The sequence below is a fragment of the Crotalus tigris genome, unplaced genomic scaffold (assembly GCF_016545835.1).
Source record: "Crotalus tigris isolate CLP2741 ecotype Arizona unplaced genomic scaffold, ASM1654583v1 scf7180000017550.10884619, whole genome shotgun sequence".
Taxonomy (NCBI): Eukaryota; Metazoa; Chordata; class Lepidosauria; order Squamata; family Viperidae; genus Crotalus; species Crotalus tigris.
The window spans coordinates 5,056,093-5,083,380 of NW_024096468.1; the positions used below are offsets into that span (position 1 = coordinate 5,056,093).

The window sequence follows — 27,288 nt, forward strand, 5'->3', positions numbered from 1 at the left end:
AGAATTGTGCAGCAGTTATAGAAGTCTAGGAAAAGATGCAACTTCTCAGCCTTTCAGGGTAGACTAGACTAGGAAAATAAAGTCATGAAGGCTAATACTGTTTTTATGGAATGGGATGGAATGGGACTAGGAAATAGAATAGAATAGAATAGAATAGAATAGAATAGAATAGAATAGAATAGAATAGAATAGAATAGAATAGAATAGAATAGAATAGAATAGAATAGAATTTGAAAAAGTGCGATTAGATGCACAAGGAATTTGTCTCCAATGAATAAGCCTTCAGTGTACATGCAAAACAACAAAGTAATAATAATCATAATAAAAAGGATAATAATAATAATAATAATAATGATGATGATGATGATTTCAAAAGTAGTGGAACAGATGAGAAGGATAAGAGTAATACAGCCCTATTACATAGGTAAATATCCACAGACATAAGACAGTACTGTGGGAATTAGGTGTTCAGCGGAGTGATGGCACCAGTGAAAAAATTGTCTTTTGAGTCTAGTTGTTTTAGCATGCAATGCTCTGTAGTGCCACCCCAAGGCGCAGAGTTGAAACACTTTATATCCAGGATGTGAAAGGTCTGTAGAGATTTTCTCAGCCCCTTCCTGTCCCACGCAGTATATTCTACTCTATACACTATCAGTAGAAGTAGAATAGAATAGAATAGAATAGAATAGAATAGAATAGAATAGAATAGAATAGAATAGAATAGAATAGAATCTGGAAGGGATCTCCCCCCTACTCAGGCAGGAAGCCCTATACCATTTCAGACAAATAGTTGTCCAATCTCTTCTTAAAAACTTGTACTGGAGCATTCACAACTTCTGGAGACAAATCATTCCACTGATTAATTGTTGTCACTGTTAGGAAATTTCTCCTTAGTTCTAGGTTGCTTCTCTCTTTGGTTAGTTTCCATCCACTGCTTCTTGTCCTGCCCTCACAGTACAGTGTCTAGATCACGGGTGTCAAATTCAATCATGTCACGTGACACATTGTGATATATCGCAATGCTTTTTGCCTCTGCGGAGCTGGGGTGGGTGTGTCGCCAGCATGTGACGCATCTGGCCCGTGGGCCGTCAATTTGACACCCCTGTTATAGATTTATCCAATGACTGTCTGGGATGTCATTATTCCTCCTGTCCCCCAAAGCCATTCCCTCTGCCTCTTATAAGCATCCTCCAAACCTTCTTTTCCCCTTAAATGTGGATCTTTTCAGATCCTTTGGCTAAGCACCAATATACAGTTTAATTATTCAAGCAAGGTTTCCTCCGATGAACATCTCAGGATGTGTTTTAAGATTGAGATATCCGAGAGGATATTCTAAGCATTTATAATCCCTGTCTCCCACCCACCCCTTGCCCCAGAATAAAATCTGAAGCAGCTGTACACATCAAGCTGTAAGACCCTTTAAGAAGGGTCAAGCAAGAAACAGTGGCTGAAGCTGACTGCTTTGAAAATTTTTCCATTTTTTTTTTTGAAGGAAGGAGGAACAAAAGGATGCCTTAAGCTTGCATCCATAAAGCTGAAGCCACCATTTCACCACTTAAAATTCCTCTCCAAACCAGAGAGAGAGGAAGGAGCTTCATCATTCATTCTTTAGAACAGTGGTTCTCAACCTTTTTAATGCCGTGACCCCCAACCGGTCGTAAGTCGAGGACTACTCAACCAGTCATAAGTCGAGGACTACTCAACTGGTGCAGCACCGTTTGCAGAATGGGACTTTTGGCGGGCTCAGCAGGGCAGAGACAGCCTGGACAATTCCTATTGGCTTTTGAAAGCCAATAGAATTAGACTCTATTCAAGAGAGTCTATTCTATTGGCTTTCAAAAGCCAATAGAATAAAAGGGAGTAGCACAGCTAAGGAAAAGGGGGAAAAAATGGCGGACTGCGTTGTTTGGCGACCCCCGTGAAATGGTCGTTCGACCCCAAATGGGGTCCCGACCCAAAGGTTGAGAACCACTGCTTTAGAACATTGTCTATTGATAGAAGAAAATATTTTGTAGCTCAGGGTTGAACTGTGGGGTCCTTGGTGCTCTCTGAGCCTGGTGGTTTTCTTGCAGATGTTTCATTACCCCCTTAGCACTGATGAGGTTAACAAGTTTGGTAATGAAACGTCTGCCAGAAAACCACCAAGCTCCGAGAGCACCAAGGACTCCACAATGTTGTCTATTTCAGCATTCTTCAAGGATGCCACGGGACTTCGAGGAATCCACCAAAACTTAATGAGGTTCATGTAGCTATTTTTCTAAGGTACAGTTGAAAAGAAACCTGTGAGCCATTGACTCAGTCCTTCCCAAACAAACTTAGATAAATTACAGGTAGTCCTCAACTTACAACCATTCATTTAGCAGCTATTCAAAGTTACAACAGCATTGAAAAAAGTGACTTAGATCCAGTCCTCACGCTTACAACCATTGCAGCATCCCCATGGTCATGTGATCAAAATTCGGGCAGTTGGTAACCAGTATGTTTTTACGAGGGTCCCAGGATCGTGGAACTGTGATTTGTGATCTTCCCAGCCGGCTTCCAACGAGCAAAGTCAATGGGAAAAACCAGACTTGCTTAACAGTCATGAGAGTCACTTGGCCAGCGCCATGACTTGCTTAACTATCATGGCAAAAAAGGTCATAAAATCCAGCATGACTCACTTAATAACTGCCTTGCTTACCACCAGAAATTCTGGTCCCAGTTATGGTCATTATTGAGGACTATTGAGGACTATCGGCATCCAAAATTGGATAAAAGTAGATTGTCTTTGGGAATTGGCACACAAGCCCATCATCCCACTGCAGCAAGGACTTACAGGTTGCAACACGTACTAAAACAGCGGTCCCCAATTTTTGCCCTTGGCGACCTGGCGGGGGGAAGAGGGGAACTGGGTTGCACAAGTGGCGAGTTGCACATACACGGATGCACACACAGTGTGCGCATGCACACTGACCCGCTGCTCCTATGAATTGGACTGCGCGCACATGCACGCCAGCCTGCCTCTCACGTGGCCCAGTTCCAAACAGACCAGGGCCTGGTAATGGGGCACAATGGGCCTGGGGATTGGGGACCACTCTACTAAAGTATATTCAAAAATCTCCCAAAGTATTCCTGTTAAGATAAAACCTGATGAAATGACCAATGGTAATTGGTTGAAATGACAGAAAAATCAGTGATGTTTTTATAATAGAGATAGTCCTCAAGTTATGGCCATTCATTCAGCGACAGTTTGAAGTTACAATCAGGCACAAGGCCAGCTGGGTGACCTTGGCCCAGTCGCTCTCTCCCAGCTTTAGGAAGGAGAAGATAAGAGCAACTGCTTCTGAAAGTCTTACGAAGAAAAAACTCCAGCAACTAGTCCAGAACGTGGCCAGGAGTCAGCAACCGACTCACAGGCACATACAGGCAGTCCTTGACTTATGACCACAATTGAGCCCAAAATTTCTGTTGCTAAGCAAGGCAGTTAGTTGAATTTGTAAGTGAATTTTTTTACCCCATTTTACAATCTTTCTTGCCAGAGTTGTTAAGTGAATCACTGCAGCTGTAAGTGAATCTGGCTTCCCCCGTTGACTTGGCTTGTCAGAAGATCGTAAAAGGGGATCACACAAACCAGGGACACTGCAACCGTCATAAATACACGCCAACTGCCAAGAGGCCAAATTTTGATCACGTGACCACAGGCATTCTGCAACGGTTGTAAGTGTGAAAAGAGCAATAGCACTTAGACTTATATACCACTTCATAGTGTTTTACTCTGAGCCAGAGTTCCCCAACCTTTCCGGCTTTGTGGACGGGAGGGGGGGGGAAGGTGTTGGTTCCACGTAAGCGGCTGGTAAATACGCACAATCAGCTCTGTCTGCGTGAGCGACAGGCACACATGTCCACCGTTCACGCAAACGGAGCATGTGCAGATGCACTTGTCCGCTGCTCACGGAGGGGGAGATGTGTGTGCACGCTCGCCGCTTCTGCAGCCCAGTTCCCAACAGCTCACAACCCAGTAGTGGGCCACAGGCTGGGGGTTGGGGACCCCTGCTCTAAGCGGTTCACAGAATCAGCATATTGCTCCCAACAATTTGGGTCCTCATTTTACCGACCTCGGAAAGATGGAAGGCTGGGTCAACCTTGAACCGGTCAAGATCGAACTCTGGGCAGTTAGCAGAATTAGCCTATAGTACTGCATTCTAACCACTGTGCCATCACGGCTCATGAAAAATGGTCATAAGTCACTTTTTGCAGTGCCATTGTAACTTCAAACAATCATTAAATGAATACCGTATTTTCCGGCGTATAAGGCGACCTGGCATATAAGACGACCCCCGACTTCAGCACCGAGTCGCATGCCTAGAAAGTCGTCTTATACGCCGGAAACTACCGTTATTTCCGGCGTATAAGACGACTCAGCATATAAGACGACCCCCAACTTCGCCGCCGATTTCAATGCTTTTGAAAGTCGTCTTATATGCTGGAAAGTATGGTAGTTGTAAGTCAAGGCTATCTGTAAATGTATGTATTTATAAATAAATATACAAATATTATTAATGTGTGCTAAAAATTGCACTGATAAGCTTTTACAATAAAAAACGCTTGGAGACCACGGTTTGAAAACCAGAAGAAAAACTTAATTTTGCAGGACAAGTTTTTTCTAACACGGAATGGAGAAGGATGTGCAGTGCGGTGCGGTGCAGTGATTGGCTTCTTGAAAATCTGCCAGAAGTCAAATCAATGTTGGGAAAATTTGAGCGCTTTATCCATGTACCCTGCATGGTTTTTCAGTTCTGGGCAAATTAAGGCCCATTTCTCCAGATCTACAGTCAAGTCCAAGAAGAATTTAAGGAGGTTCAAAGAGCCTTCTGCCCAACAGACACTACTGGTGCACAACTCTCGTTGAGATATAAAAAGACAAGGCTGGCATTCCTTTCCTTGTGCAGAATAGATGGGGCCCTTTTTTGGAATGTTGGAATAAACAGCTGCCCATTCAGACAGCAGCATGTTGCAGAATACACTCCCAGTCCTGGCAACACACAGCACATGAACATGTCATGTCCAAGGCCATACAGCTGATTTCTCAAGGTTAGAGAGACTCTCTAGGAACGCTTCACAATCCAGTTCTTTCGTCCAGCTTGTAGAAGGAAGACGCGCACTACAATATGTTCCACACAAACAACTTTCCTGCAGGTAGAAAAATAGCAGTTCAGGCGGAAGGGTAAACCTTTCATCCCCATCTGCTAGTTGTCCAAGCTTCAGGGAATTATGATGCCCTCAATCCTGGAATAATTCGAGTGGGATAGCTTAAATACCATTTGCCCTGAGTGAGAATGGACAATGAATCAACGCTTGTGAAGAGGAAGACAAACACGCATTATGTAATATTGCGTAAAACCAATACAGGGAGTCCTCGAGTTACGATCACAATGGAGTCCAAAGTTTATGTTGCTAAGTGAAACCTTTATTAAGGGAGTTTTGCCCCATTTACCACAGTTGTTAAATGAACCACTGCATTTATTAAGTTAGTAACACAGTTGTTAAGTGAGTCTGGCTTCCACATTGACTTTGTTTGTCAAAAGGTCGAATAAGGGATCACATGACCCTGAGACATTGCAACCGTCATAAATATGAGTCAGTTGTCAAGCATCTGAATTTTGATCATGTGACCGTGGGGATGCAGCAACAGTCGTAAGTGTGAAAAACGGTCATAAGTCACTTTTTCGTGCCATTTTTTCGTGCCAACTTTGAACAGTCACTAAATGAACTGTTGTAAATTGAGGAGTACCTGTCTATGTCCAGTTCTTGCTTACAGGCAAATGATATTTCTTGCAGATCTGGCTTTTTGTCTACCTATCGAGTCCTTACCCAGGACCTGGGATAGGCAGATGTGGATGTTTGATCATATTACAGATATCGTCGCAGGATGGAAGCAGTTCCTAGTAAGGCCGCCTTTTGCAATTGACTAATAGCGAATTTGTCAATGCCAGTGATGTTCAAGTGGTGCTCCAGTGGTACTATTGGTACTACCCTTGCTTGCTTTTGCCACAGTCTTTCTATTTCTATTTGTAGGTCTTTGTATTTTGTTATCTTCTCCAGTTCTTTCTTGTCTCCACTATCCAGACTTTTTTGTCTTTCTTATTGACAATTGTTAAGTCCGGGGTGTTATGTTGCAGGTGCTTGTCTGTTTGAATTCTGAAGTCCCAGAGCAGTTTAATTTTATCATTTTCTATGACTTTCTCTGTTTTATGATCCCACCAGTTTTTGCTTACAGGCAAATGATATTTCTTGTAGATCTTCCAATGCACCATTGTTGCTACTTTGTCATGCCGCTGCTTGTAGTCAGTCTGTGCGATCTTCTTGCAGCAGACTAGGTGGTCCACTGTTTCTTCAGCTTCTTTGCATAGCAGGCACTTACTGTCTGTTGCTGTCTTCTCAATTTTGACTTTGTATTATTACTATTATTACTATTACTACTACTACTACTACTACTACTACTACTATTATTATTATTATTATTATTATATTATTATCATCATCATCATTATCATCATCTTGCCTCCAAAAGTTGTGTGTGCTCCAACACTGGAGGTTTTAAGAGGAGATTGGATAACCATTAGTCTGAAATGGCAAAGGATCTTCCTGCTTGAGCAGGGGGTTGGACTGGAAGACCTCCAAGGTCCCTTCCAAGGTCTCATGGAAACATGAGAGCAGGAACAAACCTGGGCTGGTTTAATGAAAGAGTGGGAAAGCAGTTCACTCACACTAGATCCAAACTCTTTTTTCTTCATCATTTTCAAAGCATACTCGGCCCTAATATTCATGATCTTTTTAAGACAGTGGTTCTCAACCTTTCTAATGCCGCGACCCCATAATACAGTTCCCCATGTTGTGGTGACCCCCAACCACTTATACATCACCGGGTGCCAGGGGCGTGGCCAAAGAAAAGGGGGAAAAATGGCAGACAGCCCTGTTTGGCGACCAACGTGAAATGGTCGTTCGACCCCAAATGGGGTCCCGACCCACAGGTTGAGAACCTCTGTTTTAAGAGAACCCAGGATGCCAAACTGACACCATGGAATGAAAAATTAAATTAAAAAAATAACACTTCACAAGCTAAAATATGTTTAAAGCACCGGTTCTCAACATGTGGGTTGCGACCCCATTTGGGGTCGAACGACCATTTCACGGGGGTCGCCAAACAACGCAGTCCGCCATTTTTTTCCCCCTTTTCCTTAGCTGTGCCACTCCCTTTTATTCTATTGGCTTTTGAAAGCCAATAGAATAGACTCTCTTGAATAGAGTCTAATTCTATTGGCTTTCAAAAGCCAATAGGAATTGTCCAGGCTGTCTCTGCCCTGCTGAGCCCGCCAAAAGTCCCATTCTCCAAATGGTGCTGCTAGTTGTCTGCAGCGAAGGCGAGCTGTCTGGAAGCTTCCACCTCTCCCTGCTGAGCAACTACTAAAAATGTAAGTAATAGAGGGCCAGGGGTGGGAGGTGGGAGGCCGGCGGGCGCAGGGAGGGTTGCTGGCACGCGTGGGGCCCGGGGGGTGCCTTACCTCCCTTGGGCTGGGCCAGCTGGTAGCCCAGCCGGTGGTCGGCCTGCGCCATCTCTGCCGCTTGCCAGCTACGCCTCGGTTGGCGCAGGGGGCAGCACCATGCATGCGTGGCTCCCAGGCAGGGAAAGTCCTCCACTTACAACCGGTTGGGTAGTCCTCGACTTACGACCGATTGGGTAGTCCTCGACTTACGACCGGTTGAGTAGTCCTTGACTTACGACTTGTTGGGGTAGCGGCATTAAAAAGGTTGAGGACCACTGGTTTAAAGCAAGGAATTTAGCTGCTGGGGTTATCTATTTAAAACTTTCAGTATTGGCATCTACCAAGTTTTTCTGTGAAACAGGAAGACACAGAAACTGTAAAGCTGAAAAGTTTCTAAACCACTGATCTTCTACTGTAACTTTGGGCGGCAAAGTTATCTCTGTGAATTTAACAAATGCGGAATACAAAATTGTTCTGAGATAAAACGAATCTTGGAAGTGCAAATTGCTTTCATATGTGATGCAAAGCCACAATTAGCTGGATTGTAGATTAGTGGCTTAAGGCAGCGTTTTTTCAACCTTGGAACTTTAAAATGTCTGTACTTCAGCTCACAGAATTCTCTAGCTAGAGCTTCCAGAAACTTCTGGGAGTTGAAGTCCAAATATTTTAAAGTTGCCGAGGTTTAGTAACGCTGATGAATTCATGTCATTAGAAGAGGTTCAGTCATGTCTAGTCCTATACCAATTATTACTTTAATTAAGAACATAAATATTTGCTACAACAAATTGGCATCTGATACTCCAATCTAGTAATAATGGCACAATTATCCAGAAATATATGCCACACAGGTGTAGCCCTCAATTTATGATGAAAATTGAGCCCTGGCTTTTGATCGTAAATCAAGTCACCACACGACAAGACTCGATTTTATGAACTGTTTTTATGATGGTCATTGAGTCATCACAGTTGTTAAGCCAAAGATATGGTCATAAGTTTGAATCCAGCTTATCCAATGGGCATTTTTTTTCTGGGAAAACAGCACAAAAATAACAAAGCTTGACCATATGACCATGGGATACTGTACCCCATCATAAATGGAAGCTGGTTGCCAATGACTAAACTGTGATCACATCAAAATCAGAATAGAGCTGGAAGAGACCTTGGAGGTCTTTTAGTCCAGCCCCCTGCTCAAGCAGAAGACCCTAAACCATTTCAGACAAGTGGTTGTCCAGACTCTTCTTAAAAACCACCAGTGATGAAGCACCCACAACTCCTGGAGGCAAGCTGTTCCACAGGTTAATTGTCCTCTCTGTTAGGAAGTTTCTCCTTAATTCCAGGTTGCTTCTCTCTTTGATTAGTATAGCAGATCAATGACGGGACAGAAGTAACTTTTTTGACTCTGTTGTAACTTCAAAAAGTCATTAAACGACCAGTCGTAAATTAAGGACTACCTGCATTAGCTTGTAATATGCTTACAATACACAGAACACTGCCAGGTGGCAGAACTAGCCATTCTCAACCAATCTCAAAAGCTAGCTACCACGTGGATGGGAGACCACTAAAAAAATCTCAAAAAAGCAGGCTAAACTGGGCCATAAAATAAAACCATCCATGGAAACGACCATGGAAAGTCACATCCCTATGGTTTCCAAAGAAACCATAGGAATGTCTCTTTGAAGCCATCAGGAGCTGAGGTTGACTTGAAAGAAGATGGACTTCACTTACTAAAAGCAGAAATCCTGCTTGCTAATAAATAGGGATTGTTGAGTATGCCAAAGCAAGCTTACTTTTCAGAGCTGGAACTTTCTATCTTCATCTGAAATGACTACAGGCAGTCCTCGACTTACAGCCACATTTGAAGTTACAACAGCACTGAAAAAAAAAAAGACTTACAACTGGTCCTTGAACTTGCGATCATCGTAACATCCTCATGAACATGTGGTCAATATTTGGGTGCTTGGCAACCAGGATGTACTTATGACCGTTGCAGCATCTCGAGGTCATGTGATCTCCATTTTTAACCTTCCCAGATGGTGGCTTTCCACAAGCAAAGTCAATGGGGGGGGGGGGAGAAAAGCTGGATTCATTTAACGACCACATGATTCCTTTAACTGGGATGATTCACTTCACATCTGTGGCCAAAAAGGTCGTAGAACTGATCTCGATTCACTTGACAACCACCTTGCTTAACAACAGAGGTTTCAGTCCCAATTGTGATCATAAATCGAGGACTACCTGAATGGACAGCTTCAGTAAGCAGAATAAAGAACGTCTCCATCCTTAAAAAGTTGAGAAAAGGAACAGCCAGGAGGCAGATCTGTCTTAAGTCTGGATAACAAACAGGGTCCTGTTTACTGTAACTAGCTCACAGACATGCGTAATATTCTCAAGCAAGTTACAGCACGGCACTTTGGCAGCACTTTTTGGAATCCTGATGCTTTGGCAGGTAATCTAGTGATTAAATGAATCTGTTTGGCAATCTGAGCCCAGGAAAGCCAGAGGCCTTTGTTGGCCTCTCCTCTTCTGAGGAAAATCAGGTTGCAGCTGAATTGTTTAACTCTTCCTCCAAAGCTCTTACCAGTTAAACCAAACCCAGAAGCTTGAGGGATTCCCTTAAGAAGCACCCTTGCTATTTGGCTTTTATTTCAAAAATAGGATTTAAAAATCCACCCTGACCTGAGTTTTAATTTTTTTTTTTTTTGCAGAACTTACACAATTAGGTACAAGATAGTCCTCAAATTACAACTATTCATTTAGTGCAGTGTTTCTCAACCTTGACAATTTTAAGGCATGTGGACTTCAACTCCCAGAATTCCACAGCCAGCAATGCTGGCTGTGGAATTCTGGGAGTTGAAGTCCACATGCCTTAAAATTGTCAAGGTTGAGAAACACTGATTTAGTGACTCTTTGAAGTTAAAGCAGCCCTGTAAAAAGTGATTCACGACCATTTTTAACACTTACAACCACTGCAGCATCCCTCTGATCACATGATCAAAATTCAGACACTTGGCAACCAATTCATATTTATGACGGTTGCGGTGTGACGGGGTCATGTGATCCCCTTTTGCAACCTTTAGTCAAGCGAAGTCAATGGGGAAGCCAGATTCACTTTACAACTGTGTTACTAACTTAGCAACTACAGTGATTCACTTAACAACTTTGGCAAGAAAGACTGTAAAACTGTCACTTAACAACTGTCTCGCTTAGCAATGTGCAATTTTAAGCTCAGTTGTGGTTGGAAGTTGAGGACCACCAATAATTACATGCCACTAGGAAAAAGCAAACTCTGTAGGAACTTAATCCATGCATAATCTGGCTAGAACGAGGGATAGTTCTAGCGAAGTGAAATTACATTTGTGCACTATCGAATGCCAAGCATGGTGCAGTATAAATGAATTAATTTACTTCTTCCCTTGAGTAGAGAATTGCTTGCTGAGCGTTTTTTTTTCCTTACATTTTTCATATCATGACAACAAACTCTCCAAATTTCTAGCTGATGCCAAGCTCAGCACACACCCATTCCAGCAATGAAAGCTGGACCAGCAAGTTTGTGGGGTACCAAGAAATAACTACATGGGATCCCCAATTAAAAAACACTCCAACTCTCACCCAAACATAGCAACAGAATTGCACAACACAACAGAATTAGAAAGATGCAATAAGGCCAGGGCAGCCAGCCTATTGAGGAAGCACACTGGACAGGAACTGGCCGCTTTAAATCCTAAATCAAGGAGGGGGCAAGGAATCTTTTTCCAAGCTAAAAATAGATAAAAGGCACAGGAGCTGCCTTATAAGCCCACATAGAAGGCCGGTGATTTTGGAAGAGAGAAGTCAACTTGGTAGCCTACTCAGAATAAAAAAACAGGGTACTTTGATTTAAGTCTAAAAAGAAATCCAGCTTAATGAAAGTTCAGCTTGAGGCCTGGATTTGGATTCTCACTCTCCTATAACGCAGCTCAATTTAAAATCTGAAATTCAATTGTCTTATCTTGGATCCTGTAAGAAACATTAGTAAATTCAGCTGGCCAGAAACAGTTTTTCCCAATCTATCTCTCCGTAAGTCAAGGACTAGCTGTATACAATTCTAGGAGCTGGTGATAATTTCTAGAAATAAATCCACCAAACTGGAAGTGGCTCCATATGCAGTTCCAGGAAAAACTGGGTATGCTTCCTGAGTGAACCATTCCAAGAAGACTTCAAACCAGGGGAGATACAAGTAATCCTCAACTTACAATAGTTCATTTAGTGACTGTTAGAACGGCACTGAAAAAAGTGACTTAGGACCATTTTTCACACTTATGAGCACTGCAACAGCCTCATGGTCACATGATCAAAATTTAGACGCTTGCCAACTGACTCATATTTATGATGGTTGCAGCGTTCTGAGGTCACATGACCACATTCTGTGACTTTCTGACAAGCAATGAGAAAGCCAGATTTACTTAACCATGTTACTAACTTAACTGCAATGATTCACTTAACAACGGAGGCAAGGAAGGTCGTATAATGGGGCAAAACTCACACAACAAATATCTCATTCAGCCAATGTTGGGCTCAATTGTAGTTGTAAGTCAAGGACTCCCTGTAGTCAGTACAAGTCACCAAGCTAAAACACTGGAAGGTTTACGGTGGTCAGGAAAAAAATGGAGCATTCCACAAATCTCCAAAACTGAGGTTCTCTAATTGCCATATTTGACCCTTCCCTCCAAAAAGGACAATATAGGATAGGGTGAGGAACCATGATCCTTTTATGATTGTGGACCTCAACTCCTAGAATTCCTGAGCCAATCAGTTGAAGTCCACAAGTCATAAAAGGACCATGGTTCCTCACCCCTGATGCAGGATAATGGTGCACCATGCTGGCTCAGGAATTCTGGGAGTTGAAGTCCACAAGTCATAAAAGAGCCATGGTTCCTCACCCAGATACAAGATAATGGTGCACCACTTTTACCTTCTTCCAACCATCTCCAGCCTTAGCATTTAAACAGTGAGTAAATCTTAAGATACTTTCAACTACGGCTAGTTTTAGCCAACCAGTTTCATTGATCATTAACAGTTCTAAGTATTCTACAAATATATTTACTCAGGCTCTCAGCCAAGCAAGTTTGCAAATGCAACCTTTGAGTATCGTTTTGAATAGAAATCCCTCATTTGGCAAAGCGGGATGTGAATCTCAGGCTGCAGTTTAAAAATAAATAAATAAAAAGCTTACCCAACGACTCAATTGTACCTCAAATGCACTTTGCCCTGAAATATATAAACAGAACTCCAGGCAATGAACAAATATGGCAGAGGAGAGGAGGCAGGAAGCAAGAAAACTAATAAATCAGCATGTCTTTTGGTTGCCACCAAATAGAGTTTAGGACGTGTAGCAGGAGAGAAACACAAAAATTAAAAGCAAGTTAATTTAAATCCAAGGGAAAATTCCCTTTCCAGTCCCATTCCCTTTTCACTGGAAATAAAGACATTCCAAGGTGGTCTACAACACCTTGATTTTTGATGTGCTGAGTTGCCACACCCCTAATCCACAGCTAGGACAACCCATCACCACAAAGCAACAGAATTAAAGTCCCACAGGGCAGTCTCTATGGCTGTGTTTCCCAGCCTTCACAACTTTAAGGCGGGTGGACTTCAACTCCCAGAATTCCCCTCGCCAGCTAGGGAATTCTGGTGGTTGAAGTCCATATATCTGGCTGGGGAATTGTCAGGTATGAAGAATCAGGATCATACTTTAAATAAAAGTCGGAAGATTTATTGCTCGAGCCTATATACAAAAATCTAGTCGACTAAAGTTCAATACTAAATTGGCTCCAGATAAGGGTCAACAGAATTCAAGAGGGATTGGATTTAGATCATTTGTGGGAACGTAATAATTCTAGGCTGATGACTTATTTAACGCCGCCCTTCCAGCTCCGTCTGCTTTCTCCTGTAGTAATTCTGGGAACTGAAATCCATACACCTGGCTGGGGAATTCTGGGAGCTGAAGTCCACCTGCCTTAGAGCTACCAAGATTGGGAAACACTGCACTATGGGAAATACATGCTAGGTTCAATCAACAGACTAAGCCAGACACTCACTGTTGTGTGAACCCAATCATGCTGTTAATCTCTGGATTATGGCTGTGCATGTGATGCACACAGAATGGTCTTCTCTGCCAAGTGCCTCTTGGGAGATATGTACAGTATTACTCATCCAGGGAGAAACCAAGTCAATCTATTAAATGCACAAACACGTAATTGGGTTACTACAATGACACCCATTAAAGCGAATAACATCAGCTCTACCTATACGTTCAAACTGAGTGTGCATAGACAAATTGCATTTGGTACTGGTGGACTGAACCACATAATTTTACGTGGTCAGAGTTTCCTTTCTAATTTAAAAACTGAACTGTAAAACTTTATATAAATGCAATATAATAATGCTACTCTGATAGCAAAGAATTGTGGTGGTTTTTTTTCTTTTTTGTAATTCCCCCCCCCCAAAGATGAAATACAAAATACAGGGTGGGGGGGGACAGAAGCTCCTGCCTTCCCCCCCTTCCCCAAAAGTGAAAAATCCATCATTATGTGATGGATATTTTTCATGTTTTCTATTTCTTTTTTTTCCGCCTTCTCTACAAGTTTGCATCGTTCAGTTTAATTTTTATTACATAGCCTATTTAATAACATTTTAAGTGCAATGAAATGTATTGGAAATACAGAAGAGGTAAGGAAGACCAACTTCTCTGTCCAAATACCCCTTTATTATCACATTATAATACAGGTAGTCCTCGAGTTACAAATGGAATGGAGCCTGTCCATTCCATTCGTAACTCGAGGATTCATAGGAGTGAATTTCGAACCTTGCTCAAAATCACTCCTTGCTTTCGCCTACACATTCGTTAATTGAATGCGTGGTTCGTTAAGGGCACATGAGGTATCTCAGGGTGGGGAAGGCCATGGGGGGGGCCTAGTGATGGAACAGGCCTCAAAGGCCTCCCTGTCCCACCAGGATACCTCATGCTTCTCCCTGCCTTCTTGCTGCGCTGGACTCACTTACCTTGCAAAGATTTGTCTTCTCTCTGCCGCGGTTTCTTTGCCTTTGAGGGAAAGGAGAGTCAATGGAAGCTCCTGAGTGTCGTAATATCGCGCGAGTTCAGGCACCCATCCTTTTGCAGACAAAGCTCTCTGTCAGGTCTCTGCAGGTCTCCGACTGAGCGAAAAGTGAGCACCTATGGGACACTTGGAAATGGAGCGAATCGCTCTGTTTCCAAGTGCCCCATAGGCGCTCAAACACTTTTCGCCCAGACGGACACTGGAAGCTTCGTCTGCGTGCCAATGGGGCGCTTGGAAACAGAGCGACTCGCTCCTTTCCAAGCGTCCCATAGGCACTCAAACACTTTTCACCCGGAGAGAGACCTGACAGAGACTGGAAGCTTTGTTTGTGTGCAAATGGGGCGTTTGGAACGGAGCAATCTGAGCGAAAAGTGTCCCAGCAGTGGCGAAAAGGAGTTTGGGGGGGGGGGAAGAGCAGGAGACAGGCAACGCAAACACTTTTTGCGCCGAGAATGAAAGTTTCTGGGCTCCGTGATCTCGCACAAGTTCAGGCACCCATTCTCTGCAAAAGAGGATGGGTGCCTGAACTCGCGCGATATTATAGCACCCAGGAACTTCCATTGACTCTCTCTCCCTCAAGAGTAAAGAATCCGCAACAGAGAGGAGACAGATCTTTTGTAAGGAAAGTGAGCTTGGCATAGCAGGATGGGAGGGGGAGCAGGGGGGAGGGAAATAGGGTGAATGTTGCAGGGCCTTTGCAGTCCTTCGTAAAGGCGAACGACTGCCGTGGTGCTGCAATATTTGTAATTTCGGGACTTGCTCATAAACACTAGGAGGCGTTTATCGCATAACTTTGGACAGGCGCTAAGTGAACACTCGTAACTCGGGGATAATCTGTATCATCTATCTACGTATTGTCCCAAATGCCCATATTTTTAAAAGGCGGATTCTCCTTCAGGTTGAACTCAACATCTGGTCTTTTGGGCAGCCTCAACTAAATCAGGAGATTTCCCCCCCCCCCAGTTTTTCACTCTAGTCTAGAACTGGGATTTCATAGTGGTCTCCTGTTCAATACCAGGTTCAACTTGCTTATCTGCTGCTGCTTCCACAAGGGGTCAGTTGAGGGACCACGTTACTCCAATTGTGTTTACACGTCACTACAGATGCAGCAGGAGAGACATGCTTGTAACTCCCATCTATAGGTAATGCTCATTTAGTGACTGCCTCATTTAGCAATCGTTTACAGCGATGAAAAAGTACCTCTGTGATCCAATCTTTCCATTTACAATGCAAGATTTGTAAAGCATTGTAGCATAGTTTTTAACCTTTGCTACTATTTATATGTTTATTGGGGAGTTATTATATTGTTTTTAAACTGCTATTCACTGCCTAAAGTCAACACTGAGATAGAAGTTACATAAACTGAAATAAGTAGAGATACAGCTACAGTTACCTATTAACGTCTAGCCGTATCCCCCAATCTCCATGTCTTGGCTCCGCTGAAAGCAAAGATACAACTAAAAAACGTACACATGATTTATAAAGAATGGCCATCTATTTATGCCCACAGCAAGTAAGAAACCTAGTAGGTAACTAAGCAAAGGCTAACAACTTGATAAAACCTCCTACATGCCATTTTTCTCTAAATTGAGCTCACAGCAACCACAAATCAAAATAAAGACCACATGAAATTCTGACCTGAAGTAAAAAAATATCACTCAGAAATTTCTTTCTGAATAGCCTGATGCCCAGAAGAGTAGTATTTTCACTCAATGAATGAAAGAGCATGTCCTTAAGATGCACAAGATCAGGAGTATAACTTCTATCTGCAGATAAGACTTGGAAAAACACTAATTTGAAATCTGGAAAAGTTATGCCAGTTGGCAACTAAGTTTGTAAAACATGCTTTGTTAAAATGCAGCTAGCTAGTTTGCAACTCGATGCAATCCAAATATATTAGTTCATAGTCTTTTATAGTACTTTTGACTTCCCTCTGTCATTACTAGGCGTCATCCTAGAAAGAGATACAGCTGCTTTAAAGAGGTGGAGGGCAGCTCACATACCCGTGATTCACATACCTCTGTGCAACAAAGCACAGTCTTAGCACTGCACAGCTTATACTTTGGCTAATCATGGCTAATCATGGCTTAGTGCTACCCATATTTGCACAATTCTCTGAGCCACGAAGTAGCTAACCCCATTGAAGCTCAGGGTACTCTGCAAACTCAGTGAGGGAGATAGCTTATGATGCAATGTATCGCAAAAATGTAGGCAACTGGCTTGCCTCAATAAGCCATAGTTTATTTAAAGCATGGGGTGTGATAGCTCAGCAGTTAAGATGGTGGGCTTGTCAGCTGGAAAGTCGACAGCCCAGGTTTGATATATGAGCATTGCAACACGGAGTGAGCTCCTGTTAGTTGTTTCAGCTCCTGCTCATCTAACAGTTTAAAAGCATGCAAACGCAAGTAGATAAATAGGTACCACTTCATGGGAAAGTAACAGTCTTCCGAACGTCTTGGCATATAGCTATGCTGGCCACAGGACCATGGAAAACGTCTTCGGACACCACTGGCTCTCTTGGCGAAGAAACGAGATAAGCACCGCCCCCTTAGAGTCAGACACAACTGGACAGGGGAAGCTTTTACTTTTACCTTTATTTAAAGCATGGGCAGATCTGTTGGACATGGACCACAGTAATATTTTTAGACAACCCAAGGAGCTGGCCAGATTTAATAGGATGCAGTTTGCATGTCTGCATCACTATAGGAAGTCCTCAGCTTACAACCATGATGGAGTCTGCCCGTTATGGTTTTAAGTCATAATAGCCGTAAAGCACAACTGATCTAATTTTATGACTTTTTTTAACAGCAGTTATTAAACAAATCACTATAATTAAGTGAATCCACAGTCATTAAACAAACCTATTGTTTGCCATTGGGCATTTTTGCAGAAAACCGGATGTAAACACCAGTTTTCGTTAAACATATTATAAATTGTAGTCATGCGACTGTAGGATGCTGCAAAGTGTTGTAAATCAGGGATGGTCGCCAAGTACCTAAAATATAGTTATGTGACTGCGTGTGCATGTGTGCATATGAACAACCAGCCACTGGAACTTAGGAACCACATCATTAATACATTTTGGGGGGTTTCAGTCACTAAACAACCGATTGTAATTTGAGGACTATCCCTACATTTGCTTTCTCTAGGTATTTATTTATTTATTTATTTATTTATTTATTTATGAGACTTATATACCGCTTTAAGTGCAAGCACTCTCTAAGCGGTGTACACCAGTAAGCAATGTATGTATATATTTACATTGCCCCCAACAATCTGGGTCCTCAGTTTACCTACCTCGGAAGGATGGAAGGCTGAGTCAACCTTGAGCCGATGAGATTTGAACCGCTGACCTGTTGAACACAGTCAGCTAAAGTGGCCTGCACTGTTACAACTTGGAACCATCGTTAAAAGAATGGTTATAAGTCAAGGATTACATGTATTTGTTTTAAAGATTTAAAAAAAAAAGGTATGAGCCCTGGCAGATTTTAATCTGCTACTCGTTGCTTATCTCTGTTTCAAGGCCACTGAGCCACCGCTGTCTGAAGACATTTCCGCAGTCATGTGGCTAGCATGACGTCATGGAACACTGTTCCCTTCCCACCAAAGTGGTACCTATTTATCTACTCACATCTGCATGCTTTCGAACTCCTAAGTTGGCAGGAGCTGTGGTGAGGAACGGGCGCTCACCCTGTTGTAAGACGCTTGGGTCTCAAACCTGGGCTGTCAGCTTTCCAGCCAACGAAAGCCCAGTGCCTTAACCACTGAGCCACCGCACCACCTAGTATTTATTTTAATCCAAATTATACGGTATATGTGGGAGTTGTACACCACTCCAAGGTCACTGGAGTGGCCTCTAAGCCCTGTGCAGAAATAAAATAAGGCAAGTTTGCTAAGCTGTCAGCACCACAAAAAGCTGAGCCTTCAAACACCTAAAAACACCTCATCAACTTTTCTGGACAATAGTGATTTGCTTGACCTCATTCCTCTTTATTATAATCCTAAACCTTACATCACCAATAAAGACACACAACTTCACCAGGCTGGAAACCATAAAGCTCTGCCATGTGTTGTCACATATACACCTAGTATTAGCCAGTTGGAGAAAATGGGAACTGTAGTCAAACTCCCTTTCCTCGGAAGACATTAGGGAGAAAATGGATATTTATTAAGCTTCTACAAAGCCAAGCATAAGAAAGTGTTAACCTCAGCAGGTTATACATATAGTCATTTACATGATGTCCCGTTTCAGAATTCAAGGCTGTTTACGATGAACATTTTTTATAAGTCGATAAACCGAATCGAATAAAAACGGCGGCTTGGCATTATCCATTAAGGATCAAATGTTTGCTGGAAGAGGATTCTCTTCAAAATTTTGAAGAGCTTCCCGCTGTTTGAAAAATCAGATAAGATCCAATCAGCCTGTGCTACTTGCAAATTAAAACTAAACAAAATCAACACATCATAGATTTTACTGACAGTCAAAACTAGCTGAACTGAACATTTTGATCATTAAAAAAACTTCATATATATAATATTACAAACTAGTATGTGAGGGCATATCAAGATTAAAGAGTTATGCCTCCTACTCAAATTAAACTTGTATGTTTAATATAATGTTTAAGACAGTCAGTTTGGTTTAGTGGTTAAGATATTAGGCTAGAAAGCTGATCCCGAGTTCTAGTCCTACCTTAGCCATGAAAGCCGGCTGGGTGACCCTGGACCAGTCAGTCTGTCTCAGCCCAACTCACCTCACAGGATTGTTGTTATGGGGAAAATAGGAGGAGGAAGTGTGTGGACCTGTTCACCATCTTGAGTTATTTGTAAAAAGACAGAATATAAATAAATTAAATAAATATAGAATTGTGATGACAAGGTGGATTATTTATATACTAAAACAATTCAAAGTTTGGAAACTATTGTTTTCTGAAATAACTATAAGTAATTTTAGACTTATCAACTAGACATGTTTTTTTTTTTCTCAAAGTCAAATGTAAAACCAGAGATACTGCTTGTGTATTGAGCATGCCTAAAAATCTATGTACTGCATTTTTCTGGTTGATTCCTAGAAAGACTCGCTTGAAAAAAGTTTGTACACTGTATTTCTAGTTTCGAAAGCCTCTACTTATCTATTTTGCATAGCAGTGCATACATCCGGTTAAACTATGTCTTACAAAATTGTGTATTTCTAAAAGGGAGAACATCCAGTTGAAAAATGTAATGGAAAATATTCTGGAATAGAGTTTGGGGGGAGGGAATTCACTCCCCCCCTTTCTTCACTAACTTGCCAAAAATCTGGCATTCGGCTTTAAGGACCCCCCCCCCCCAAAATATAACTTTGGACCACACTATAGAGATTTTATTTCTCTTTCCCTTCCAGTGCAAAAAAACAAGGCAGTTAACATTGCCAAAAAAAAATCATGAGTAGTAAGTAACAGATAAACTGATTAAAGCATTTAGAACTTTTATATGCTTTCTTGCATTAGGAAGCTGGCACAGGAAGGGGCTGAGCTTTATCTGTGGGGATCATAATAGATTAAAAACTAATGCAAACCAAATTTACATTTTCATACCATACCACGATTTCCTTAACTACAGTTAACCGTAGAAATTAGGCCTGGTCAAGTTCATACAACATGGTAGACTCAAATGGAACAAACCACATTATGGTATAACCACAAAATGCCTGTGCTGTGCAAACTTAGTCCACGTGGCTATTTTAAGATTCTGCATATTGTGGGAAGCCAAAAAAATCTGGTTGTGTAAAACCACAGTAATGTTAACAGTGGACAAGCATATTGTATAACCTTCAGTCTAGCATACTGCGGGAAGCACGTTGCATAAAACCTAACTTTTGTATAATAGTACAATTGAGGAAGCATTAATCAGACAAACAAACAACATAATCACTCATATAGGATTCTGCATGGAAGGAGAACATGCACCAAATAGACTGATTCATGCCCTAAATCTTAATCATGATCTCAGCCCTTCCCACTGTAGCTAAAACTATAAATTATACTGTGGCTTACTGCAATGTTTCTCAAGTTTGGCAACTTTAAGACATGTGGACTTTAACTCCCAGAATTCCTCAACAAGCATGGCTGGAGGAAGAATTCTGGGAATTGAAGTCCACACATCTTAAAGCTGCCAAGGTTGAAAAACACTGGCTCATTGTAATGTTTCAACCATCCCCTGGTCATGAGTGGGATTCAGATCTGAATTAAAAAGAGAATCTGCCTATCCAGAAGATCGAAAGAGGACAACTGAAGTCCTGTGTCCAACGAACTCCATTTGCAATGACAAATATATTCAGGCCTTCTCTAAATGGCCTTAATCTCCTTTGGAAGAACCTGGCCTGTACCAACAGACAGCCATTCTTCTGGATGACTGCCCACGTGTTCTATCTAGGGTACAGCATTTTGAGATGTCACGTTTGGCCCTGCTCCAATGGATGGCACTATTATTCCAATGTTGTTATTTGGATTTTAATTCCTTTTACAACATACTGTACACTAGAAGTAGTCCCCAGTTGTTAAGTGAATTTTGCTTCACTTTATAACTTTTCTTGTCACAGTTATTAAGTGAATCACTGCAGTTGTTAAGTTAATAACTTGGTTAAGTGAATCTGGCTTCCCCCTTGACTTTGCTTGTCAGAAGGTGGCAAAAAAATGTGATCACATGACCTCGGGACACTGCAACGGTCATAAACACGAGCATCCAAATTTTGATCACATGACCATGGGGATGCTGCAACAGTTACAAGTGTGAAAATTTTTATTTATTTCACTTGTCAAATTCATTGGCCACTTAGCTTACCTCAGGGTAAAAATGCTCATACTTCATTTTTTTCAACACTGTGTAACTTCAAATGGTCACTAAACAAATGGATGTAAAGTCGAGGACTACCTGCGCTCTGAACCGGATGGAATGCAGCAGTATGGATATGTTAATAACCAATAAAAACCAAGTTTTCTTAGCAGCAAATTAAGAGGCCAGGCCAGGAAATTCACTTCCTTTCTACAAGTCCCAGAATCCAGCATGTTGGCACACTAGAACATAACTTGATCCAGCCTCAAGATTACAAATGAGGGCAAGAGTCAGTCAAGAACCCAGATGTACCGAATCATGTTTTACAAAATAAACTTTCCACCCATCTTAGCTGCAGAGAGGAGAGAGGCCTGCTCGCTCTACTCTAAAGCACTCTGGTAATTTTTATTTACTGATAGCCTCTGCTCCAGGGGAAAAAGAACTGTTTGGTGGAGCAGATGGTTATCTTGGCTACTGGAAGTCCATTTTTGCAGAAGGGAGCCAAGACTGCACAGTCTGGACCAAGGGGAAGTCATGTGGTTCATTGGCCACGACTTCCCACATATCTTTGCATTCAACAAAACACACCCCCTTGTCCAAGGTGAATCAAAGTCACTTTCTCCCTATCTCAGAAAGATAACTTGCAAATTAGTCATGTGAATGTGTTAGAGTGGTCCATACTTGGGTGTCTCTGCCAGCTTCTTGATCCCACTGGCAGACCTATTTACAAAATACCCAATACCCTAAACAAAGAACTACCCACTCAGACAAACAATTAAATAATACATAACAGACTTATCAAAGAATTATAAAAAAGAAAACAACACATACCAACACTGACAGGGCAAACCATTTGTATGTAAACAGAGAGCAAACCCTATTTCCTTCTAACACTGATGATGTTACCTAGTTGGGTAATGAAACGTCTGCAAGAAAACAACCAAGCTCAAAGAGCACCAAGGTCTTATAATGCAAAACTATAGGGAAATGTGGTTTTTCTCCCCAACCATTATCTGACAGCCCTATCCCAAGACCAAGCTCAACCCAGAAAATAGCTCTCAGCATTACAGTGTCTCTAATTCTGATTGGTCAGCTGCTCTGACATCATAGAAAACTGAACAATCCTTACACCAGAGCAAGAATGAAGATTAAAACCCATGAAAGTGTTTCTGTCCAGTTGGGGAAATAGTTTTGCTGCCTTTTGCTCCCAAACATAAGGCAAGATATAAATGTAATACATAAACAACAATAGTCACAATGTGAGACACAGATTTGCAACCACTTCTAACCAAAATTATTCCCAAATATATTTAATCATCTAATACACCTGTATCAAAGGTTAAACCCAGAACATAAATAATAAAATCTACATTAAAAAACTCAAAACTTTTTTTTCCTGAGAATGGACACTGAAATCTTGTAGTGCAGGCATGTCAAACTGCCAGCCCACAAGCCGGATGCGTCACACCAAAACCATGCCCACCCCATGGCTGGAAAAAGTCGTGATACGTCGCATGACATCGCGAGTTTGACATGCCTGTTGTAGTGCAAGGATTTCCAAACTTGGCAGATTTAAGACTTGTGACTGAGGGATTCTGGGAGTTGAAGTCCACAAGTTTTAAAAGTTGCCAAATTTGAAGTGTAGTGGATTAATTAATAACTCAGATTGGAGACCCATGTTCAAATCCTTAACTGGCTAAATAAGTCACTTTGGGTCCAACAATTAAGCCTGATATTTCTACAGAATATTTGTGAAGCTACAACGGGACAGTGACATAATGTTTTGACCCAGATTGAAGGAAGAAAGCTTCAAAAATCTATACAACACAACCTACTGCAATGGTGGAGAACCTATGGCATGGGTGCCAAAGGCGGCACTGAGCCCTCTCTGCTGCCGTGTGCAAGAAAAAAAAAGGTTCAATCAATCAGTCAATTTCAACTTTTCATGGGAAAAAAAAGATCTTGCAAAGTTGGAATTGATTGAACTTTTTAGTCCCACCCAGTCTGCCGTTACCACCGTAGCCACGCCCACCCAATTGGCCACACTCACCCAATGGGCCACACCCACCCAGCACCCTATGATGCATAAGTGGGTTTTGGATTGCAGTTTGGGCACTTGGCTCTAAAAAGTTCACCATCACTAACCTATTGCTTTGAAAATCCTGGAGCACTTTAAACAGTACCGTGCTTGTAGAAACCAATAGCTAAAATGCGGTTGAGAAACCACTATCCAAATCCTGAAACAACTATGTCCTTCCTGGTTATCTGTCTTAAATGCAACTTCAGTCTGAAAAATTTAATAATTTTGTCCTCCGTCTGTAAAATGGAATAATTTATAGCATAAAATAATAAGTCAAATATACTACTCTGTTGTAACAATCAAAGTTTGCCTACTAACTTTATATGGGCTGACCTGAATTCTTCTCCCACAATCTGTAAAATGGGAATAGCAGTCAGTTACATTAAATGTGTGCGGATAGGTGGAGAATTAGAGAGCAGAAAAACTTTGAATATTCACCGTGTAAGAGCAATTGTCTTTCAGACAGTCTGTCTCTCGGATGTCTAGAATAGTGGTTACAGTGTGGAGTTGACCCTGGCCAACTGAATTCTGAAATACAGATTCCTTTGGGCCAGTAACTATCTTTCAATCAAGTCAACTCAACAGGATTGATGTGAAGCATATACTATGGACATAATAAAATAAACATGTTGCATTGTTAAGCATACATGCTAAGTTTAGCACAGAAGCTTGTTTCACACATACTACTAAAACACAATGTGGTTTATTTTGGTTTAATACAGTATATGAACCTAGCCACTGTGATTTGACGCCTAACGTAATGCAGGAAACACGCCAGATGCCTCCACAAAACCTAGATTAGCAGAATATATAAATTTAGCAGGCGAATCAACACCCAGAATTTCCTTCTCTGATGGCATTATTCTCCATAAAGCCTGGGAAAACAAATAACCACCATTGAGCTGTGCCTACTAGGAGGTGATTAAAATGTGCACACTGAACACACCTGGAGGTTGGGGGAGGCATACCAAAGCATTATTACTGTACTTAGCACAGTCCTTCAAACGTTGTCAGAAGTGTCTTAAAGGAACCTTGCTCTTTTTGCACACTGGAGAGAGCGGGCACATGGGTTAAGACTTGGCTTAATCAAATCTGCCAAATGCAACTGTTCTTTGCTAAGAGTTCATTTAAACGAGAGGAGGGGGGACCAAGGTCCCTCCCTCCCCCCCCATGCCTTCATGTCACCGCCGTGCCCTTGCAAGATGAAGCAGGCACATGGCAAAACAGACAGATGGGCTCTCCTTTCTCAATCCCAGGCTTGCTCTAGCAAAAGAGGCAGGCGTGGAGGAGGGTGACCTCTACCCACCTAGCAAACTAGGCCTCGCTGGAGGACCCAGGACCCGCCTCTTTCTAGTCGCCGGAAGGCCAGGCACCAGATCCTCTTGAAAGAGAAACCCAACAAGGTGGTGTGTGACCTTGTTGCAAGGAAGTTTTAGCTTTCTCGCTGCAGAGGTGCCCTGTGGCTTTAAGATGGGGGCAAAAGGCAATTTAACTGCAGTTGGGAGCTGGCAACATTAGTTGAAAAAGAACCTGGGGGGGGGGTTGCAGGGACATCAATCCAAGCACATGCTCCCCCAAATTATACATTTCAGACATGAATAAGCAGCCTGCAAGCATCTGGGTACCTTTCAAATGCAGTTCTAGCCCATACCTGATACACTGAAAGAACAAACCAGGGAGTGGCTTTTACTCCAGATAAATTAGCACACCTCTCATGAACTCTTGCACTAGACCCACTTCAAAACACAGCCATGCCCACGTGCCTTTCTTCCCAAGTGGAGATACTTTACATCCAGATAGTTTTCCAACTCTCATTTCTCAGGCATGTACTATTTATCCCACATCAGATTGAATCCCCCTGTAGACCAGTTTCTGTGCAGTCCTTGACAACTCCACAATTCTGCACTACCTTGGCCTTTCTCTCTCTCCCACACACAATAACCCTGCAGGATAAGCCAACATTAAGTTTACAGTATGCCTTACGTGGAAGAACCAAGAAAGGGGGGGAGCCTTTTAAATACAAGCTGAACAGCAAATTATACTCTTTCCTTGATTGATAACACATGTTCTGAAGCCTGTAGAATATGCCATAGCCGCCCCCCCACCAGATTTGTTACAACTCTCTGAATTTGCAACCCAGGTTGTTGTAGCCTTAACACATCTGGAGGATGACCTGGTGGGAAGGACTACAGTCCTAAATATGAATTTTAAGCAAGGAAATAGTGGCTGTCCCCCGCGTTTGAAGGTGTTTTTCAAATGTCCTAGAAAAGCAAGACATTTCAAACAAACCTCCGTTCACAAGCCACAACTCCTTAACAGCCTTGACAGATTCAGCTTTTGGTTTGCGTGTCTTCCAGAGTTCCAGGTAGGCCTTAACAGCCTCCAATTCTCCTCACGGGCAAAGAGCTAGAAAGGGGCACCTGCCTAGGGAGAATCTTTAAACTTGTACAGCACCCAGCACCTCACTTGGGGTGCAAATGCAGAGCACCAAATAGGCCGGCTCTGCAAAAAAAAAAGGGGGGGGCAGGTATCACCCGCCGGAGAAAGTGGCAGGAAGAAACATGTTCGCAGGCAGACGCGTCGAAAACGCCATAAAAGTGCAAGTACAAGGCGCGTGGAAAGCAGAGGAATGAAGGACGGGTAAATGACAGAGTTGCGCGGGGGGGGGGGGGACTTAAAAGGGAAGGACGGAACCGCCGCTACCCCGAGCCCCTCCGGAGCCTTAAGTCTTACACTGAAGGGTTCAGCAGCCCCGTCGCTGCTGGGGAGCCCATTGGAGAACCCTCCCGTTAGGGCTCCGGGTGGGAGACAGCCGCTTTGAAGTGGTACACAAGCCAGGGAGGTCAGATGCAAGCCGGAGGGGAGAGGGGGCCGGTCATCGGACACGGGAGAGCCGCGTTCTTACCTGCCAATTAGTGTACCGCAGAGCAATCATCGGAACGCTAGCCAAGTATGGCTTCGGGGAGGTGGGCTAGCGGAGAAGTTAGCAAACATATGCGCGGGAGGGAAGAGAAATTCCCCCTTTGGGAACAACAGACGGGGGTTTATATGATTCACCGGAAGCGCCAGCAACCATTGTCACCCTCACCTCCGCTGCCCACGCCGGTTTACTCTCCGGAAAGCCCCTCCCTCGCAAACTTGGCGCATGAGGACTGGCACCTTAAGCCTCCAGTCAAATCCGCTACTCACGATGCGTCCGGTGCAGCCGGCTCTCCAGCTGGTGCGGCCGCCTCTCCTCGCTGTCCCACCCCCGATGCTGGTGCCAAGCCCCCGTGCGCTACCTCCGTGCCCAGCCCTGCCACCCGCCGCGGGCTGCTCAATTTTCTCCCCACGTGCTGCCAGACCGGGCCTTTTGGAACGCTGAGACATTCGAGCGATATACACAACGCTCCACTCGCCCCGCCCACCGCTCGCCGAGCGTTCCCCTTGCCCCGCCTTTCCTACCACTGTCTCGGCGGCAGCTCGCGCGAGAAGGTTCAGGAGGCCACGCCCCCCTGCCTCAGCCTGGCCGGGAGGGGGAGAGAAAGGGGAAAGGAGGGAAGAGAAAAAGGCTTAGCTAGCGCATGCGCAGTCAAGCAAATCCGGTTCTATTTGCAACGTAATAGTATACTGTAAAGCAGGGGTCCTCCGCCTTAGCAACTTTAAGCCTTGTGGACTTTAACTCCCAGAATTCCTCCGCTGAGGAATTCTGGGAGTTCAAGTCCACAAGTCTTATAGTCGCCAAGGTTGAGGACCCCTGCTGTAAAGGGAGTTTTGTTTATAAATAATGCAACCAGAG

General features: G+C 43.0%; 1 protein-coding gene across 6 annotated transcripts in view; it reads right to left on the reverse strand.

Annotated features, from left to right (window-relative positions):
* The window catches only part of AKAP1 (A-kinase anchoring protein 1), a 62,507-nt gene extending 35,586 nt beyond the window's left edge, over positions 1–26,921 (reverse strand). The window contains exons 1-2 of one of the 6 annotated variants that reach the window (XM_039341208.1): positions 26,700–26,921; positions 19,372–19,431 (exon numbers count right to left, since the gene is read on the reverse strand). The gene's annotated coding sequence lies outside the window, so the exon portion shown is untranslated. The other 5 variants (XM_039341190.1, XM_039341216.1, XM_039341236.1 and 2 more) reach the window with 5 other exon arrangements.
* Between the last annotated feature and the right edge of the window lie 367 nt (positions 26,922–27,288).